Source organism: Oncorhynchus keta, chromosome 21 (genome assembly GCF_023373465.1).
Source record: "Oncorhynchus keta strain PuntledgeMale-10-30-2019 chromosome 21, Oket_V2, whole genome shotgun sequence".
NCBI lineage: Eukaryota > Metazoa > Chordata > Actinopteri > Salmoniformes > Salmonidae > Oncorhynchus > Oncorhynchus keta.
The window spans coordinates 37,144,769-37,167,735 of NC_068441.1; the positions used below are offsets into that span (position 1 = coordinate 37,144,769).

The 22,967-nt window shown below is 42.4% G+C and overlaps 1 pseudogene; it reads right to left on the minus strand.

Annotated features, from left to right (window-relative positions):
- LOC118375447 (voltage-dependent L-type calcium channel subunit alpha-1D-like) overlaps nt 1–22,967 on the minus strand; it is a 162,288-nt pseudogene that overhangs the window by 70,995 nt on the left and 68,326 nt on the right.

The following is a 22,967-nucleotide window of genomic DNA, read 5'->3' on the forward strand; positions in this document are numbered from 1 at the left end:
CAGTGCAGTTACAGTAGTGTTATAGTACTGATCTTAGAACCAGTGTTACAGTGCTGTTACGGTAGTGATATAGTACTAATCTTAGAACCAGTGTTACGGCGCTGACAGTGTTGTTACAGTAGTGTTATAGTACTGATCTTAGAACCAGTGTTACAGTGCTGACAGTGCTGTTACGGTAGTAATATAGTACTGTTCGTAGAACCAGTGTTACAGCGCTGACAGTGCTGTTACGGTAGTGTTATAGTACTGATCTTAGAAACCGTGTTACAGCGCTGACAGTGCTGTTACGGTAGTGATATAGTACTGATCGTAGAACCAGTGTTACAGCGCTGACAGTGCTGTTACAGTAGTGTTATAGTACTGATCTTAGAACCAGTGTTACAGTGCTGACAGTGCTGTTACGGTAGTGTTATAGTACTGATCTTAGAACCAGTGTTACATCGCTGACAGTGCTGTTACAGTAGTGTTATAGTACTGATCTTAGAACCAGTGTTACAGTGCTGACAGTGCTGTTACGGTAGTGTTATAGTACTGATCTTAGAACCAGTGTTACAGTGCTGTTACGTAGTGTTATAGTACTGGTCTTCGAACCAGTGTTACGGTGATGACAGTGCTGTTACGTAGTGTTATAGTACTGATCTTAGAACCAGTGTTACAGTGCTGTTACGGTAGTGTTATAGTACTGATCTTAGAACCAGTGTTACAGTGCTGACAGTGCTGTTACGGTAGTGTTGTAGTACTGGTCTTCGAACCAGTGTTACGGTGCTGACAGTGCTGTTACGGTAGAGTTATAGTACTGATCTTAGAACCAGTGTTACGGCGCTGACCTTAAAGAGCTGTACTCCTATGCAGGCAAACATGAACTGCAACAGCGTGGTGACGATCATGATGTTACCGATGGTCCTGATGGCCACAAACACACACTGGACTACATGCTGCAAGGGTCAAAGATCAAATGTTAGCAGTCATTGAACGGTAAGATGGCATTACATTGATGAAAGGTTAATATATGTCAAAGAAGACAAGGAGCTATAGTAACGATACTGTTACGGGAACTATTACCTTTTGTACCTGTCGCACAGCACAGGTTTTTGTAACAAACTATCACGTTTACTGTAATTGTTCTACCAATACTGTGGCAAGTAAATTGATACATAAAGAGAAAGAGTAGGAGGTTAACAGTCTACCTTGAGACCTTTGGCTCTGTTGATAGCCCTCAGGGGCCGAAGCACACGCAGGACCCTCAGAATCTTCACCACTGAGATGGCAGAGGACCTAAATGTCATCACAGGAACTCACTGTCAGAAACAAACTCGCACTCTCTAAATACAACCATTCACTGCCATATCTAATGGGACCATATCAATTAAAAATGATGTGTTAGGACAGTGTGCACGAGAGAAGAAACAGAGAGAGAGGGAGAATGGGTGAGGAATATGATGAAGAGACAGATAGCAGAGTGAGAGAGAGAGAGGAAAAGAAAGAAAGGAAATAGTGTGGGCGGAGGGTAGCAGCAGGTACTGACTGGATGCAGAAGGAGACCAGGGAGACCCCCACCACCAGCAGATCCAGCAGGTTGAAGGTGTTCCTACAGAACGCTCCTTTATGGAGGAACGCACCGTATGTGGTCATCTGATGGGAAGGGCACAGTTAGTCAGAGGGGTATCAGACACTAAGAAATACACACATTAACACAAACACAGAGACATACACACAACCCACTGGGCACAAACTGGTTGAATCAACTTTGTTTCAATGTAATTTATCAACATATTGTGATGTGGAAAATAACTTGGATTTGAAGAAAGTAATCAAACAAGCCAGACTAAGTGGAACTATTCAAACAGAAGATATATCTCCTTCAAATGTTGTTATTTGGCTCTGTTGACTAACAAACACAATTGAATATCACTTATGAAATAAAATAAATTGCCTATTAACTTGTCGACATGCTAACAAATGATTTGTTGGATTCACGTCTCCAACTCAACCAAAAGTATAAGTTAAAGAATGGGATTTAAGCCAGTGGCTCAAATGGAACAATCCAAGCAGATACATCTCCTTTAAATGTTGATATTTGGTTACGTTGTCAACCAAACACAATTCAATATTACTTGTGTAATACAGGAAAAGGCTACCTTACAAACTAATGTAACATACAACCTTAAAATGGGTAACACATCCATGGCCACATTTTGTGGTTACTGCAACTATAAAGTTCTTCTTATGTAATAATTTAAAGTGTGCATGTCAAAGATAACAGGTCGTCGCAGGTCTGTGGAAATCTTGAAATTTGGTTGTGCTTTTAGATGGTTGAAAGCATAGCGATAACACATTGGAAATTCAACACATTTTTGGCTGTGTTTTTGAGTGGGTAAATATAGGTTGTAATCTCACTGTTCATAGTCTCAACCAAATATTACCCAGTTCTCCATGTTGAAATGACATGGTGTCCCCAGTGAGAAGTACACAATATCACAGTTGTACACCACAAGACAGACACATTGAAATAGACAAAGGAGTAGAAACAGCAATAATACAGCACTCACTCTCCCTCACACCCACGTACACCCACATAATTCCACACTCTTGTAGATCACTCTATTTCAGGGTGGCGAGCTCAGACTCAGGCTCAGACTCAGACTCAGGCTCAGAATCAGGCTCAGAATCAGGCTCAGACTCAGGCTCAGACTCAGGCTCAGACTCAGGCAGAGCAGTAACATAGGAGGCTAGCAGCTACCATCGCCACCCCACGGCACACTGGTACATGAATGTAGTAGCAAGTCATTCATTTCCCAATCCGCTAATAACAGGGTCACTCGCAGCAGTAAAACATGCAGTTTATTGCCACTCTGCGAGAACAGATATTATGTCTACTACTGAGATGAAGTATAGGATCGAACGCTCCAGCGATTGGAAAACCAAATCCCCTTACTGACACATTCATGTATGGCCGTTTCCCTTAAAGCACATTCATGTATGGCCGTTTCCCTTAAAGCACATTCATGTATGGCCGTTTCCCTTAAAGCACATTCATGTATGGCCGTTTCCCTTAAAGCACATTCATGTATGGCCGTTTCCCTTAAAGCACATTCCTTCATGTTCTTTAATAGCTCAAATATAAAGGGATAATAAAGCAGCTCCCACTAAAACATGTCAGACTTCAGCAGGCAGAGAAGTAAACAACCCAGCAGAAGGAAGTCTTGTTCAAATCATAAAAGTAAAGTTCATCGTCCTGAGTGCATGTAAATGTAGAGACCAGTAGAACATACAGTGAGGGAGGGAGTAAAGAGCTAACTGAGAATGGTAACAGAGAACGCAGGGTGCTGCTGACGCAGCAGGACCAAGTTGAGCCGGGATGTGTTCATTAGGCACCAAACGGGAAAAAAACAGACCGAAAAAGGGAGGACTAACTGAACTGGTCCAATAAGAAACTGTAGTTTTCACTTTCCATTGCGAAAAACATTTTGCTACGGTTTGCCCTAATGAATACGACCCTGGACAGGACTGTGCAGGTTAGGTCTACCCTCTTAACGGTTCTGGAGGAAACACTACATTTCTGTGCACTCAGTCAGTCAGGGGAAAGTCCATGCTCCACATGAACATGGTTGGTTTGCCCCCTCTTTTATGGCTTTAGTATCTGAATAGCAGTCAGTCAGTTTGAGATGGAGTTCTTTGACTGGAGATGGCCTTAGATGTTTGTTTTTAAACCCTTCAAAACTCCGCCAATGACTTCTGGTTCAACTTCAGTCAAAGCTACAGGTCTTAAACAGTGCATTGATAGCTGTTTCCTTGCACAAAGAGTTGCATAATTTTTTGAAAGTTACACAAACTTGTGTCGTCGGTCGAAATTCCAAAACCTTTTCAACTCAAACGTGACAATCATGATGACACCAATCTGGGCTAGTTTGTGTCTGATTCCTTCCTGGATCATTCGTTTGTTGATTAGTGTAAATTGAACAACTCTTCTGTTAGTCAGTGTGTGTGTAGTAGTAGTTGGGAGTTAGCTGATGATGACAATCTAAAAGTTAAAAGAGGTGCCATGGAGTCAAAAGACAAAGAATAGAAACTGAAAACAAAACAAGGCAGGTAGTACTGTGGTGGCAGCAGGTGACACACAAGGAGAGAATGCAACAAGGCTCTCTGTCGTCATTAACGGGGGTTACCTTCAACATGATCTCAAATGTAAACATACTAGTGAAGACATAATCTGCATAGCCTAGGACCTGGAAGGCAACCAGACGTTGGGAGTGTTACTGTGGGGGGCAGTTAGTAGACAGCACAAAGAGGCGGACACAGGCCATTTACCTTCAATAGGATCTCAACAGTAAAGATAGCCGTGAAAGCATAGTCAAAGTAACCAAGTATCTGCAAAAAGCAACGTATATGTTTAACAACGATTATACAGGTTATGCAGCATGTATATTCATCAAAGACATTAGAACAACTAGTTAGAGTGGGATAATCCATGTGTGCAGGAAAGGGCATAGGATAGGACTTAATATGCATAAACAGAACAGTAGTCATATAAATGTATCAAATCCATGTACAGTAGAATACAATATATTTTATAATACACTATCTATTCATCGTATAGTTTCATTGAGTGCACCTGCATGATGCCATTATCCCACTACCACAATGACATCATCTTTAAATTCCCGCAGCTTGAGGTTAAGTTAGTATGATGAGTTGAAATAAAGCAACTCAAGTCAATAAACCTACTGCCTCAGAGCATCATGGGGAAAAGTTCAGGAAAGAGTTATCTTTACCGCAGTACTCTGTTAGTGTACATCAATCGCAACAAACTAAATCACTAAATCAAGGTAAATAATTAACCAATAATTAACCTTACAGAATCTGTCATTATTGTACATACTATGTACTACTACGAAGCCTATCTGTTGAAAATCAATTGCTGTATACGGTGTGTTCCTCTAACCTAGACAGAAGGTTCCTGTACTTACGATGTTGCGTGCAGAGAAGTTGCGTATGGGGTCCTCTGCAGCGAGGGAGACAGAGCTGAGCATGATGAAAACCAGGATGAGGTTGGTGAAGATGTGGTGATTGATGAGTTTATGACATCCCACCCGGATCCTAAGGAAAACAACAGACAATAGACAGAGCTCTGAGAACAGGCTCAAGAACAGCCACTTGTTGTGTGCGTGTGTGTGTGTGTGTCCTACGGGTTGGTCTTGCTGAAGATAAAGAAGGCGCTGCCATCAGGGATGGGGGTGATCTTCTCCTTCTTGACCAGTTCAGAGATGGGTGGGCGTGGCCCTGCTGGAACCTCCGGCTCCTCCTCCTCCTCTGCTGCAAATACAGGCACACACACAGTGAGTCGGATCACACACACACACACACACACACACACACACACACACACACACACACACACACACACACACACACACACACACACACACACACACACACACACACACACACACACACACACACACACACACACACACACACACACACACACACACACACACACACAGGCCTGTTCTCTCCATGTACCTGCAGCATTCTCCTCTTCTTCCTCCACTGGCACCTGTATCCAAAGAAGCAAATGTGATTAAGAGTTCTAATTGTGTATAATAAGTGTCATAATTTAGTTTTTAAAGTGTATTTTAAACTATTTTATAGCATCACATATTATGTATGTTTCACAAGTATACAATGCCGCTGAATAAACCTGAACCACAATATGTCTGGGATGGAGTTTTACCAAGTCTTCCTTTTTCTCTTCCTTTTTCTCTCGTGGAGCATTGAGAGACTCTGCGTCTCCCAGATTGTCCACAGCGATAGCCAAAAAGACGTTCAGCAGGATGTCTGAGCAAAGTGTTCAGTCAAGGACTAAAGGAAGACACTGATACAGAACATTCAGAATAGGAACAGAGAGAAAAGCATACAGTGCTTGTGTCGAAGTCAGAAATGTTCAATGCTGGATGGGAGGAAACGGCCAAGGATAAGATGGTTATTGTGTTTGGGCTAATACAAACCTCCCAGCCCTGGAGTGTCTGGATCAGAGGAAGTTGTTGGCCATGTTGTATATGTTTGATACCATCCCATTCATACAATTCCAGCCATTACAATCAGCTCCTATATGTCCTCCCACCAGCCTCCTCTGGAACCTAAGTAAGTGCAGATTGTGATCTGGGCTGTTGATAGGTTGAGTGGGGTAAAGAAAGGATACAGTTTCCGCAGATGAAGAGGATGATGAAGTAGAAGGAGACGATCATCCCTGATGAGGAAGGGCCACCGTACGCCATGATGCCGTCATACATCACAGCGTTCCAGTCTTCACCAGTCAGGATCTGGCAACAACACACCCAAATATATTGGATGCTACACACATAGAGGTCCTATAATTCATTTGTCATTTTATGGATACACATAGAGCATACGCTGGTAGTACAACATAACATACTGTACTTTACAGTATGTATATACAGTAGACCATGGGACATTTTACTCTAGTTATGTAACACACAACAGCAAAAACAGAGGACTTGTCTGAGGCATAAACAAACACAAACCCACCTATTGTGGAAAAATGCATTTAAAATATAGGGAGCATGACTGTATTCCCCGCCAGCGGCGATCAGTGTTGACCCATCTGTATTTTACCACTACATCCCTGGGCTAGCCTCTATGTCATCACCAGGAGGCTCTCTTTATATACAACATTCACTAAATACCGGTAGACCATGAGGTTCTAGATACATTATAAGTGTGTGTGTGTGTGTGTGTGTGTGTGTGTGTGTGTGTGTGTGTGTGTGTGTGTGTGTGTGTGTGTGTGTGTGTGTGTGTGTGTGTGTGTGTGTGAGAGAACACCCACACACTGTACTGTTCACCCACCTGAAACACAGTGAGCAGTGCCTGGGGGAAGTTATCGAAGGTGCTCCTCTTGGTCTGTGTCTCGTCGAAGTTGAACTTGCCTCCGAACACCTGCATGCCCAGCAGGGAGAAGATGATGATGAAGAGGAAGAGCAGGAGCAGCAGGGAGGCGATGGACTTCATGGAGTTGAGCAGCGATGCCACCAAGTTACTGAGAGACTGCCAGTGACTGGAGAACAGAGAGAGATGGCCAAATCACACACACACTCTCATGCATACAGTATGCATGGACACACACACACACACACACACACACACACACACACACACACACACACACACACACACACACACACACACACACACACACACACACACACACACACACACACACACACACACACACACACAGCGAACAGTGTCTAGGGGCGACTTCACCCTACTCCACATGGCGGTGGTCTCACCGTGTGACCTTGAAGATCCTGAGAAGGCGGACACAGCGGAACACAGAGATGCCCAGAGGAGACATGATGGCCAGCTCCACCAGGATGGTCTCTGTGATGCCTCCACACACTACAAAGCAGTCAAAGCGGTTGAACAGGGACACGAAGTAGGCCTGCAGGCCCAGACTGTACATCTTGGTCATCATCTCACACGTAAAACATCCCAGTAGAACCTTGTTTGCCACGTCTGGAATCACAAAGGACAGAGGGTGGTGTCAGTCAATATAACACAATAACACAGAATAAAGTAGAAAGGTCATTTTCCATGAAGATAAATTGTGAATTGCTTCAGCTGGCAAAAAATATTTTTATTGTATTTAAATTGACAAATTAAGGCTAATGTTTTAGTAGAAGTAGTGATTGCAGTAGTGGTGGACCTATTGACTGTAGTAGCAGTAGTAGTAGCAGTAGCAGTAATAGTATATTATTATTATCATTATTATTATTAGTAGTAGTAGTAGTAGTAGCAGTAATAGTAGAACAAGTATTATTATTATTATTATTATTAGTAGTAGTAGTAGTAGCAGTAATAGTAGTACAATTATTATTATTAGTAGTAGTAGCAGTAATAGTAGTACTATTATTAGTAGTAGTAGTAGTAGTAGCAGTACTAGTAGTACTATTATTATTATTAGTAGTAGCAGTAATAGTAGTACTATTATTATAATTATTATTATTATTATTAGTACTAGTAGCAGTAATAGTAGTACTATTATTATAATAATAATTATTATTAGTAGTAGTAGTAGTAGCATTAATAGTAGTACTTTTATTATTATTATTAGTAGTAGTAGCAGTAATAGTAGTACTATTATTATTATTAGTAGTAGCAGTAATAGTAGTACTATTATTATTATTGGTAGTAGTAGTAGTACTTGTAGTAATCATAATCAAACTGCATTAGTCACACCCGCCGAATACAGGTGTAGACCTTACAGTGAAATGCTTACTTATGAGCCCCTAACCAACGACGCTGTTTAAATAAAATAAAAATAAAAATAAAAATATCAATAAGAAATAAAAGTCACAAGTAATTAAAGAGCAGCAGTAAAATAGCAATTGCGAGACTATATATGGGGGTACCGGTACAGAGTCAATGTGTGGGGGCACCGTTAGTCGGTTATTGAGGTAATATGTACATGTAGGTAGAGTTATTAAAGTGACTACACATATATGATAACATCAGAGAGGAGCGGTGTAAGGAGGGGGGTGCAAATAGTCTGGGTAGCAATTTTGATTTAGATGTTCAGGAGTCTTATGGTTTGGGGGTAGAAGCTGTTTAGAAGTCTAGGCCTCTTGGACCTAGACTTGGCGCTCCGATACCGCTTGCCGTTCAGTAGCAGACAGAACAGTCTATGACTAGGGTGGCTGGAGTCTTTGACAATTTTTAGGGCCTTCATCTGACACCGCCTGTTATAGAGGTCCTGGATGGCAGGAAGCTTGGACCCAGTGAGGTACTGGGCCGTACGCACTACACTCTGTAGTGCCTTGCTGTCAGAGGCCGAAAAGTTGCCATACCAGGGAGTGATGCAACCAGTCAGGATGCTCTCAATGGTGCAGCTGTAGAACATTTTGAGGATCTGAGGACCCATGCCAAATCTTTTCAGTCTCCTGAGGGGGAATAGGCTTTGTCGTGCCCTCTTCACGACTGTATTGGTGTGCTTGGACCATGCTAGTTTGTTGGTGATGTGGACACCAAGGAACTTGAATCTCTCAACTTGCTCCACTGCAGCCCCGTCGATGAGAATGGGGGCGTACTCTGTCCTCTTTTTCCTGTAGTCCACAATCATCTCCTTTGTTTTGATCACCTTGAGGGAGAGGTTGTTGTCCTGGCACCAGACGGCCAAGTCTCTGACCTCTCGTCGTTGTCGGTGATCAGGCCTACCACTGTTTTATCATCGGCAAACTTAATGATGGTGTTGCTGTTGTGCCTGGCCGTGCAATCATGAGTAAACAGGGAGTACAGGAGGGGATTGAGGTTGCACCCCTGAGGGGCCAATGTGTTGAGGATCAGTGTGGCGGATGTGTTGTTACCTAAACTTACCACCTGGGGGCGGGCCCGTCAGGAAGTCCAGGATCCAGTTGCAGAGGGAGGTGTTAAGTCCCAGGGTCCTTAGCTTATTGATGAGCTCTGAGGGCACTATGGTGTTGAACGCTAAGCTGTAGTCAATGAATAGCATTCTCACGTAGGTGTTCCTTATGTCCAGGTGGGAAAGGGAAGTGTGGAGTGCAATAGAGATTGCATCATATGTGGATCTGTTAGGGCGGTATGCAATTTGTATTGGGTCTAGGGTTTCTGGGATAATGGTGTTGATGTGAGCCATGACCAGTCTTTCAAAGCACTTCATGGCTACAGATGTGAGTGCTACGGGTCGGTAGTCATTTAGGCAGGTTACCTTAGTGTTCTTGGGCACTGGGACTATGGTGGTCTGCTTAAAACATGTTGATATTACAAACTCGGACAGGGAAAGGTTGAAAATGTCAGTGTTGACACTTGCCAGTTGGTCAGCGCATGCTCGGAGTACACGTCCTTGTAATCCGTCTGGCCCTGCGGCCTTGTGAATGTTGACCTGTTTAAAGGTCTTACTCACATCGCGGAGAGCGTGATCACACAGTCGTCTGGAACAGCTGGTGCTCTCATGCATGTTTCAGTGTTATTTGCCTCGAAGCGAGCATAGAAGTAGTTTAGCTTGTCTGGTAGGCTCGTGTCACTGGGCAGCTCTCGGCTGTGCTTCCCTTTGTAGCCTGTAATGGTTTGCAAGCCCTGCCACAGCCGACGAGCGTCAGAGCCGGTGTAGTACGATTCGATATTAGTCCTGTATTGATGCTTTGCCTGTTTGATGGTTTGTCTGACGGCATAGCGGGATTTCTTATAAGCTTCCAGGTTAGCGTCCCGCTCCTTGAAAGCGGCAGCTCTAGAATTTAGCTCAGTGCAGATGTTGCCGGTAATACATAGCTTCTGGTTTGGGGCATGTACGTACTGTCACTGTGGGGATGACGTCATCGATGCACTTATTGATGAAGCCAATGACTGATGTGGTGTGTGGTGTACTCCTCAATGTCATTGGAGGAATCCCGGAACGTATTCCAGTCTTTACTGGCAAAACAGTCCTGTAGCTTAGCAGCTGCTTCATCTCACCACATTTTTATTGATCGAGTCACTGGTGCTACCTGCATTAATTTTTGCTTGTAAGCAGGAATCAGGAGGATATAATTAGGGTCAGATTTGCCAAATGGAGGGTTGAGGGAGAGCTTTGTATGTGTCTCTGTGTGTGGAGTAAAGGTGGTCAATAGTTTTTTTCCCTCTGGTTGCACATTTAACATGCTGTTAGAAATTGGGTAAGACCGATTTAAGTTTCCCTGCATTAAAGTCCCCAGCCACTAGGAGCGCCACCTCTGGGTGAGCGTTTTCCTGTTTGCTTATGGCGGAATGCAGCTCATTGAGTGCGGTCTTATTGCCAGCCTCAGTCTGTGGTGGTATGTAGACAGCTACGAAAAATACAGGTGAAAACTCTCAATGTAGATGTAGTGTGGTTTACAGTTTATCATGAGATACTCTACCTCAGGCGAGCAAAACCTCAAGACTTCCTTAGATATCGTGCACCAGCTATTATTTACAAAAATACATAGTCCACTGCCCCTTGTCTTACCAGGCCCCCCTCTTTAATCCTGCCTATACAGCATATAACCAGCCAACTGTATGTTGATAATGTCATCGTTCAGCCACAACTCTGTGAAGTAGTAGTAATATTAATAGTATTATTAGTAGTAGTAGCAGTAGTAGCAATAGTAGTAGTGAGTGTGGTAGTAGTAGTAGTGAGTGTGGTAGTAGTAGGCCTTATAGTAGTGGTAGGTTATTACATAGAGTGGTATTGTGAAGCAAGGCACACTAACTATAAGTCAGAAGCAAGTGGAATTTCTAGTGGTCTTGCTGAAGCAAGTCACATTAATTAGTGGTTCTCATTCATAGAATGTGCTCCCCCAGTGATATAATTAGAGATGTAAGAATGCTCCATTACATGTCAGTTAATTCAACAGTGGGAAGTTAGCTTGATGAAAGTAGTTGATGTGGTTTCTATAACAGGTATAAGATATTTCTGTTCTTATTTCAAATTTGAATAGCAGATAAACACAACAAGATGTCATACACAGTAAGTTTTTATCTAAGTTGTTTGGAAAGTGGCCTAAACCTCTGAGGTTACTAAAACTGCTGTATCGTTTGATAGGTAGAATATATTTCTGTTCTGATTTAACATTTTAATAGCAGAGAAGTAGACCTTCATACCTTTTCCAACAGTTGGGAAAGTGGTAAAAATAGCTGATTTGTGTCAAAAGTCACATTGTTTACTAGTTGTCTAATTCTTCGAATGTGCTCCCCAAGTTCTATAATTAAGCAATAAGGCCTGACGAGGTGTGATATATTGGCCAGTATACCACGCCTAAGGGCTGTTCTTACACACAATGCAAAGTGGAGTGCCTGGATACAGCCCTTAGCAGTGGCATATTGGCCATATACGACAAACCCCAGAGTTGTCTTATTGCTATTTTAAACCAGTTTCCAACATGAATATAACAGTAAACAAGTAGTTTTGCATCATACTCATGATATATTGTCTGATATACACACAGCCAATCAGCATCCAGGACACACTACCTGGTTTATAATTAGACGTTTCTGAAAGTTCCATGGCAGTTTATTCAACAGTGGGAAGTTAGCTTAATGAAAGTAGTTGATTTGTAGAAGTTTTTCTGATCTGATTTCAGATTTGAACAAAATAGAATGAGAACAATAATTCATATGCTCTTTTTTTGTCTAAGATGTTGGGAAGGTGGTTAAAAAAGGTTAAAGTTGAGAGAAAAAATTGTTGACTTGGTTACTAAAACAGCTGAATAGTTTTTTTTCAGGTGATTACTGATCAATTCATTTAAACAATTATTATTAGTAGGTTTTATCTGTTATTTTTGTACTTATTTATTGTATATCGTTTTTGTGGTTTTCATATTAGCCTTTGGGCTTTCAACAACACCTGCACACCGTTTTCTTTATTTTATATCAGTATTGTTGTCTATCACTTGTTTTCTTTGGTGCAAATAAATAAAAATAAATTGGTAGAAGATATTTCAGTTCTGATTTCAGATTTGAACAGCAGAGAAGTAGACTAAAGCCTGATTCAGATACAACAGACAACATGGTTTTACTCAGTTCTATAACATTTGCTTTGAACACTCTATTTTTAGAACGTCTCATGTCGGCTGCTTGATTTTCCCAAATTGAACATGTCAAATCTTAGCTAAAGACTTGCGACGAGACGGATCCATTTAGCCAATCAGAGAACAGTGCGCTGACATTTTGTCTGTGTTTAGACAAGCAGCTAGCAAGCCAAGCAGACAGCTAGCTAGCTCTTTTGCTGCAGTAATCGCTAGCTTGCTGATATTTCTCTGTCAAGTTACAAAGTGTGCCATGTTTCTGGTGCATGTATTTAATGATACTCGTTTGCTACAACAAGTGCCAACTTTGTTTCAAAGCTTCACCACATCATTGTAAAAATAGTCACATTATAGTGGAATCGTTCTCAAACATGCATCTCATGTTTTTGATCTGAATGTTTTTAGTTAGCTGTCCTACAACAGACAATTCCAAAATGAGCTAATTTTGTCTTGTCTCATTTCTCCTTATGTCGGCTGTTGTATCTGAACCGGGCTTAAGATTTCATACGCACAACGTTTTTGTCTAAGTTGTTGGGAAAGTGGTCAAAGTAGCTGATTTGTGTCAAAAGTCACATTGTTTACATTAAAGTGGATTAGGATTTTTTGGATTACAAAAAGGTTAATAGTTTAAAAGGTATAAACGGTATCAAAACTATTCCACACCAGTCTGCATGTTTTAAAGTTTGAATGGTGTTTCTAGCTTAAACAGTGTAAAAGGAGTAGTGATACAAATAATAACTTTAATAAAATGTCAGAAATAAGTACAAGATTTAAAGTGTGACTGCTGAAGCAAGTCACATTAAAAATATCATTGATAGGAGTTTTTCCTTACCACGTGACCTGACTTGGAAGTAATTCTGGTCGAGTCTCTTTTCACAGCTGCCATGGAGCCTCATAAGACTACTCTGGGCCTTAGTTATAGAGTATAAATACTGTATGGGCCTGAAGTTTTGCTGGTCAAGTCACATGGTCAGGAAAAACTCCTGGCCCTATGGCACATGATCTAAGACAATGGTAGCCAGTATGTGGTGTAGTAGACCCACTCCCTGTACTGGAGTGAGCCAGTCAGGCTGATTGTAGTGTACTAACCCTGTACTGGAGTGAGCCAGTCAGGCTAATTGTAGTGTACTAACCCTGTACTGGAGTGAGCCAGTCAGGCTAATTGTAGTGTACTAACCCTGTACTGGAGTGAGCCAGTCAGGCTAATTGTAGTGTACTAACCCTGTACTGGAGTGAGCCAGTCAGGCTGATTGTAGTGTACTAACCCTGTACTGGAGTGAGCCAGTCAGGCTGATTGTAGTGTACTAACCCTGTACTGGAGTGAGCCAGTCAGGCTGATTGTAGTGTACTAACCCTGTACTTGAGTTAGCCAGTCAGGCTGCATGTAGTGCTCTGAGGAGATGGTGAGTGTGTTGAGAAACACCAGGATGATCACCAGCCAATAGAAAGGCACCGATTTAACTGCCAACCGGCACTTCCTGCGGCAGAACCTGTTCCAGCGACGCCAGCGCCGACTGTGAGACAGGAAGTAAAAAGGAGACCAGTAGGGGAGGTTTTCATTGAAGAGGGGAGGATTGATGGTTAGAGGGGGGTTAGGAAGTATATAAAGAGGAGGTGTAGGCAGGCACTGTGTCCAAAGAATATTAGAAGACAACTTGGGAAAGAGAAGTCAATGAACTTTGAAAGAACTTTGGGACAGGGAGAGAGCAGCATAGCATGCAGTATAAATCAAAAAGTATAAAAACACTGCACAAGGCTCCAGAACCTCCAGTTCCTCCCGATGCCCCAGATTATATGCTGACATGTTTAAAGGGGAGTTGGAGTTGATTTATTACCTGCAGACTCATTAAAGCTGACTCCAGAGAACAGAACAGCACATACAGTAGAGAAACCTAAAGCAAGCATTTATCTACAGAAATAACAGACGTCACTACTTCATGCAGAAAAATACAACTTTTACTGTACAGACTGCTGCTGCATGCGTCAAGAAAGGACACATGTGAGGTAAGGTGATTTCACTGACCTGAACTTTGACTTTGAAATTTTTTGACTGGAAAAATCAAAACGTTTATAATAGATGTCAGTTTAGTTTGCTGACTGCAGGATATTTATAAATGTTGTAGAAAGCCACATATCCTATGTGCAACATGAGTGGTCAACCAAACAAATGTATTTATTAAAGCTTGTTTTACACCAGCAGTTGTCCAGACAGGATAGATAGAGGATAGATAAAGATAGATAAAGCACACAATAGTTCACTCAGGGGTTGTGTTTCTGTAAAGAATGTGGTAGTTTCTATAATATCGCAGGTTGTGTTCTATGGTACGGAACTGCAGATGTGGTTCTAGTCTGGGGGAGTTCTCACCAAAAAGGTCCACAGCACGGTGTCTTCACCTCATCCTCGGCCACGTTCTCTGTGTTCACCGACTCCGTCTCACTGGCTGGCATACTCGCTGCAGTGGCAAACAGAGTACTCATCATACACACATACAGAACCACATGTACAACACACCGTACATGTCACACACACACGTCAACCGTACAGTACACATTCAGACCCACGGTACCACAGCTGAGTCATACACATCCCAGAGAAAATAAACCTCATTCATCAAAGAAAGAAAGAACGGTCAGCATCACTGCAGGAATTTCTAAGAAATCCCTTTTCTCAACAACAAAAAAACACAACACAAATTCGGTTCCAAAGGACGATACCTCCCAAAACCAAATCCATGTGCAACAGAATAGACAGAAGAAAGTCTGTAAAGTGGGCAGATAGGAAAACAAGAAAGAAAGAAACCACTATAGGGTTTGTGTTTATTTTATATCCCCTGGAAAGTATGACAATGTGATATCTCTTCATCATAATAACTACTGGCTTCTAGTACCTTATTAACTTACTATGAATTAATAAACAAACTGCCATCATAAGCGTTACTAGTATGGTCATTGTAATCATCACTATGACTTAACATAATGAGTTAGAGATGTAGGAACAGAGGGGAGTTAGAGGATGGGACATCTGCTATGTCTGAGGGCTCTCTGATGCAGTGGAGGAGTACAGGATGAAGAAAGAGGATGCTCCTTTAAACAGCCATATTAGACAAAAGAATAAGGTATTACTTTAAAATATTAGACACAAAACACTAGATACAAAAATATTACACTTAAAACACTAACACCTTTCAGCACTGACTTTTTCCACATTGTTTTGCTTTACAGCCGTATTCTAAAATGGATGATTTTTTCTTTCTTTCTCTTCATCAATCTACACATAATACCCCATAATAACAAACCAAAAACAGTTTTTTTGATTTTCGCTAATTGATAAAAAATAAGTATTCAGACCCTTGACTCAGTACTTTGTTGAAGCACCTATGGCAGCGATTACAGCATCACATATTTGTGGGTATGCCACTATAAGCTTGTATTTGGGGAGTTTCTTCCATTCTTCTCTGCAGATCCTCTCGTGGTCCCTCAGGTTGGATGGGGAGCGTTGCTACACAGCTATTTTCAGGACTTTCCTGAGCTGTTAGATCGGGTTCAAGTCTGGGCTCTGGCTAGGCCACTCAAGGATATTCAGAGACTTGTCCCGAAGCCTTGGCTGTGTGCTTAGGGTCTATGAGCGCTTTGGAGCAGGTTTTCATCAAGGATCTCTCTGTACTCTGTTCATCTTTGCCTCGATCCTGACGAGTCTCCCAGTCGCTGTCGCTGAAAAATGGCCACTCTACCATAAATGCCTGATTGGTGGAGTGCTGCAGAGATGGTTGTCCTTCTTAAAGGTTCTCCCATCTCCATAGAAGAGAGTGACTATCAGGTTCTTGGTCACCTCCCTGACCAAGGCCCTTCTCCCCTGATTGCTCAGTTTGGCCGGGAAGCCAGCTCTAGGAAGAGTCTTGGTGGTTCCAAACTTCTTCCATTTAAGAATGATGGAGGCACTGTGTTCTTGGGGAACTTCAATGCTGCAGAATTGTTTTGGTTCCCTTCCCCAGATATGTGCCTCGACACAATCCTGTCTCGGAGCTCTCGACAATTCCTTCAACCTCATTGCTTGTTTGTTTTATATATATATATATTTAAATAACCTTCATTTAACTAGGCAAGTCCGTTAAGAACAAATTCTTATTTACAATGATGGCCTACCATGGAACAGTGGGTTAACTGCCTTGTTCAGGGGCATAATGACAGGTTTTTACCTTATCAGCTCTGGGATTCGATCCAGCAACCTTTCGGTTACTGGCCCCTTTCGGTTACTGGCCTCTGGTTTTTGCTCTGACATGCACTGTCAACTGTGGGACCTTATATAGACATATCTGTCCCTGTCCAATCAATTAAATTTACCACAGGTGGATTCCAATCAAGTTGTAGAAACATCTCAAGGATGCACTTGAGCTCAATTTCGAGTCTCATAAAGGGCCTTAATACTTATGTAAATAAGGTATTTCTGGTTTATATTTTTAATACATCATTTTCAAAATCCTGTTTTCACTTAATCATTATGGGGTATTGTGTGTAGATTTCTCAGGAATTTTGTTGTCACAAAATGTGGAAAAAGTCAAGTGGTCTGAATACTTTCCGAAGGTACTGTACTACTCTAAAATATTAGACTCTTAAAATATTCTCCAAATACTTTGGGAGAAATTCTGTAATATGAGAAGACTGCTGCTATGACTGTGTGAAAAGAAACAAAGCTACAACTTTTATGTGAGACCACAGCCTGTTTGTGCGAGGTTACGAGGTTTGTGTGAAAGCGTTCTCTTTGACTCTTGAGTCCTTCGACAGCTCTCTCTCTCTTTCTCAATACTGATGACTGCTGGATGTAGTGATCTTGGTTTAGCCCCGTTTTTCTATTCACACTGAGCCCCCAGCCTAGCTGATTTAACCGGGCTGCGCATGGAGAGAGAGAGAGAGGGAGAGAAGTTGAGTGCCTGGTATCAACCAGAGCAGTATGTATCCCTATTATGCTGCCTGGTGCTCCTCATGTGACTCCACTCACAGGGGATGAGAGAGTCTGGGCTCATTGAGTCAGAAACATCAGGAGTTGGCCTGCAGGGAGAGGCTTTATCAAACACAGAAAGAACACAAAAGGAAAAGCAAGACCGAAAGGATAGTGATGCTCAAACAGAATGGTCAATCACAATAGCAAAGCACAAGCAGGGTGATTAGGCTGCACACATTATGCTACAGACATTAGGCTGCAGACATTATGCTGCCAACATTAGGCTGCAGACATTAGGCTGCCGACATTATGCTGCCGACATTAGGCTGCCGACATTAGGCTGCCGACATTAGGCTGCAGACATTAGGCTGCTGACATTAGGCTGCAGACATTAGGCTGCTGACATTAGGCTGCTGACATTAGGCTGCAGACATTAGGCTGCTGACATTAGGCTGCAGACATTAGGCTGCTGACATTAGGCTGCAGACATTAGGCTGCTGACATTAGGCTGCAGACATTAGGCTGCCGACTTTAGGCTGCAGACATTAGGCTGCTGGCATTAGGCTGCTGACATTAGGCTGCCGACATTAGGCTGCAGACATTAGGCTGCTGACATTAGGCTGCAGGCATTAGGCTGCTGATATTAGGCTGCTGACATTAGGCTGCGGACATTAGGCTGCGGACATTAGGCTGCGGACATTAGGCTGCGGACATTAGGCTGCAGACATTAGGCTGCTGACATTAGGCTGCTGACATTAGGCTGCAGACATTAGGCTGCTGACATTAGGCTGCAGACATTAGGCTGCAGACATTAGGCTGCTGACATTAGGCTGCTGACATTAGGCTGCTGACATTAGGCTGCCGACATTAGGCTGCAGACATTAGGCTGCTGACATTAGGATGCAGGCATTAGGCTGCTGATATTAGGCTGCTGACATTAGGCTGCGGACATTAGGCTGCGGACATTAGGCTGCGGACATTAGGCTGCGGACATTAGGCTGCGGACATTAGGCTGCAGACATTAGGCTGCTGACATTAGGCTGCAGACATTAGGCTGCTGACATTAGGCTGCAGACATTAGGCTGCTGACATTAGGCTGCTGACATTAGGCTGCAGACATTAGGCTGCTGACATTAGGCTGCAGACATTAGGCTGCTGACATTAGGCTGCAGACATTAGGCTGCAGACATTAGGCTGCTGACATTAGGCTGCTGACATTAGGCTGCAGACATTAGGCTGCCGACATTAGGCTGCAGACACACAGAGGTGTACACACAGACATACCCAAACAAACAAATACATACACAAACACACAAGCTTTACGCAAGCATGCGCAATCACCCACCCACACACAAGCTTGCTCACGCACACGCACACACACACGCACACGCAGACTTGTTCAATGTGGAAGGGAAAACCAGGGGATTTACCATGAGTGTCGGAGGACTGGCTGAACCACCCAAACCTGCTTCCTTTCTTCTTCTCTGTGAGGTCAGCCAGAGTCACCCCTTCATGTTTAATGCATGCAAGCCCATGCATTCAGACAGCAGACGGCACAGCAGAGAAACATGGGGAGGAGAATGGGCCTCTATCAAGATAGGTTAGAGCAGCACAGTAACAATGCACCACAACAACAACCGTAACAGCAACAATAATAGTAGGGTCGTTCCACCAATTCGGTGCCTTTCGAGAAGTGTAACTTGGTCAAAAAAAACGTTTGATTTCACCTACTTTTAACATACTGTCATAAAGAGCATATGTTAAACTTCATAAAAACACATCTCAATGAGATAGTAAGTGGCTATTAAGGGCCAAAATTAAAGTAACAGGTTTAAATCTGTTGAGCCATAACTCCCGTTGTACTCCCGTTGTGACCGGGGGAATGGAAGCTTGTTGTGTGCAACTGAGAGGGTCAATAGAATGCAAGGAAATACATTGTTAAAACATTTCTAGCCTGTCTATGGGTGACTAGGGTTGACTTTGTATGTTTAACCTGCTTATTTTCACACCACAAAACACCTGAAAATTGGCAAAAAGAGCAGAACCAGCTCACTTGCTTTTCCGTATACTTTTACTATTAGATGTTCAATGAATTTAGGATTTAATTATTTTTTTTTTACTAATAGTTTCACCCTATTAAAAACGAGATTTCAGTTCACGTAACAGGATTGACCTTAAAATGAGGGACATATGTAATTTATAAATAATAATCTTCAGAAATTACATGGTCAAAGCAACAAAATAACAAGAGCTTTACAATAATAGTGTAACTTTTGGGATTAAGTGGGTTAAAATCTTTCTAGAAGTGGCACAGGGTTGATGAAGGGACATATCAAAATGTTTAATTTTACAAGCATTTAGCAAGCCATTAGTGGTCCTTCTGTAGCTCAGTTGGTAGAGCATGGCGCTTGTAACGCCAGGGTAGTGGGTTCGATTCCCGGGACCACCCATACGTAGAATGTATGCACACATGACTGTAAGTCGCTTTGGATAAAAGCGTCTGCTAAATGGCATATATTATTATTATTATTAAGCCTTTATTCAAATATAAAATCTGCTTTATTACATTCTCAATGTGGTCTATACTAAAGGGCACATCATTTAATATAACAGGTTTTTAAAACTCAATATTTGTGCACAATTTCTACTTAAAGGCACTCTTTTCGTGGAACGACCCAGTACAGCTGGCAACAGCGACACTGACTGACAACACCAGCACCACTGACACCAGTAGCATGGACTGTGGTAGACACTGAAGAGGAGCAGAAGAGGAAGATGGACAACTGTTAGTCACATGACAGGAAGCTAGCACCTGCAGGCCGGAGGGGAGGGGGGTCATACAGAACAGTACAGCTCTAGAGCCTATACCTACATGCTGCAATGCAAATTAACAGCATTCACATGCACACTGAGTGTACAAAACATCAAGAACACCTTCCTAAAAGCGTTCCAAAGGGATGCTGGCCCATTTTGACTCCAATGCTTCCCACAGTTGTGTCAAGTTGGATGTCCTTTAGGTGGTGGACTATGCTTGATACACACACAAACTGTTGAGCATGAAAAACCCAGCAGCGTTGCAGCTCTTGACACAAACCGGTGCGCCTGGCACCTACTACCATACCCCGTTCAAAGGCACTTAAATATTTTGTCTTGCCCATTCACCTTCTGAATGGCACACACACAATCCATGTCTCAATTGTCCCAAGACATAAGAATCCTTCTTTAACCTGTCTCCTTCGCTTCATCTACACTGATTTAAGTGGAATTAACAAGTGACATCAATGAGGGATCATAGCTTTGACCTGGACTTAACCTGGAATTATATTTTTTAAATACTTTTTAGTTTGAAAAAAAAGCATTTCACTGTACTTGTGCATGTGACATTAAAACTTATTCACCTGGTCAGTCAATTGCATGGAAAGAGCAGGTTTTCTTGTACACTCAGTGTATATGTTACTAGACAGTCTCTCATGTCATGCCCGGGTACGGTGATAGACACAGAAAAGCCAGGGTGATGTATTTCACAAGTTGGCATCGCCGAGGGATCCATGTTATTATAACCACTGACCTTTAACCCCAACCTTCAGCCTAGTGCCAAGCATTCTGAGCACTAGAAAGATCTCTTCTGAGACCCCTACATACTGAAGATGCTACTCCTACGATACATATCTCCTATCATGTTACTATCCAGTTACTAGTTATGTTTACTGTGTATAAATGGAGGCAGTGGTGATAATCCTGTGGTAATCCTTTACTTGCTTTAGTATTCTATACTTGACTATACTTGACTATATTTTACTATACTTTACTATAATTTAATATACATTACCTTACTTGGTTTGAAGGTTCAATTACTAAATCCCCATCCCTCCAGGATTTCACAGAGATTTTTTGTGATATTTGTGGGTAAAAATACTTGATTTTGCTACAGCAATTTTGACATTTTGTATGGGAAAATGTAATGATTTTGTCCAATTTGTAACGAAAATGCAATAACGAGGCAAAAACTTTGATGACTCATGGTTTGATTGAACCATATTCTGCGGTAAATGTGTGGTGATTGGTTGAACTTGCGAGCCCTCTTTTTGTTCTGGGGAGATGGGTCAGTTATATGCGATAATATTGCAATGATTTTATTGTTTATGCGGCAAAACCGCAGTGATTGGTCAAATTTGCAAGCCCTCGCATAATATGCAGGGAACTGTTGATTCTGCAAAAACAATTGTGATGACAGCATAGCAGAATCCTGGAGGGACTGAAATACAGATATTGACAATAGAACAATAAATGTCTAAGTAAAACAGTATATTTGGAAGCATGGCAGAGATGCTTGACTAAATCTACATACTTGGTAAACACGAGAGGGACAGGGACCGTACTGAAACTCTGGAGTTTGGAGAGAATACAGGAGAGATGTGGCTTTAAAGTAAATCAGTGAAAGCGGTTGTGATTCTAATCTAGAGCTCAGTACTTTCTAGGGGAAGGAGACTGGAGACTGAGAGATAGTGTAGTGGTATAGTGCTGCTCTCTGGTTCATAGGAAGGGATGGTGACGAGAAATATACTGTACTAAAGCTGTACTGAGGGTCAGTAACAGTGGCCTTTCTAGGGAGTTTTTCCGAGCCACCGTGCTTCTACACCTGCATTGCTTGCTGTTTGGGGTTTTAGGCTGGGTTTCTGTACAGCACTTTGAGATATCAGGTGACGTAAGAAGGGCTATATAAATACATTTGATTTGATTTGTTTTGATATCTGGTTGACAGGTAGGGAGGGTACAGTACTAAAGCTGTATGGAAGGGCAGTAACAGTATCTGGTTGACAGGTATGGGAGGGTACAGTACTAAAGCTGTATGGAAGGGCAGTAACAGTATCTGGTTGACAGGTAGGGAGGGTACAGTACTAAAGCTGTATGGAAGGGCAGTAACAGTATCTGGTTGACAGGTAGGGAGGGTACAGTACTAAAGCTGTATGGAAGGGCAGCAACAGTATCTGGTTGACAGGTAGGGAGGGTACAGTACTAAAGCTGTATGGAAGGGCAGTAACAGTATATGGTTGACATGTAGGGAGAGTAGAGTACTAAAGCTGTATGGAAGGGCAGTAACAGTATCTGGTTGACGGGTAGGGAGGGTACAGTACTAAAGCTGTATGGAAGGACAGTAACAGTATCTGGTTGACAGGTAGGGAGGGTACAGTACTAAAGCTGTATGGAAGGGCAGTAACAGTATCTGGTTGACAGGTAGGGAGGGTACAGTACTAAAGCTGTATGGAAGGGCAGTAACAGTATCTGGTTGCAGGTAGGGAGGGTACAGTACTAAAGCTGTATGGAGGGGCAGTAACAGTATCTGGTTGATATGTAGGGAGGGTAGAGTACTAAAGCTGTATAGAAGGGCAGTAACAGTATATGGTTGACAGGTAGGGAGGGTACAGTACTAAAGCTGTATGGAGGGGCAGTAACAGTATATGGTTGACAGG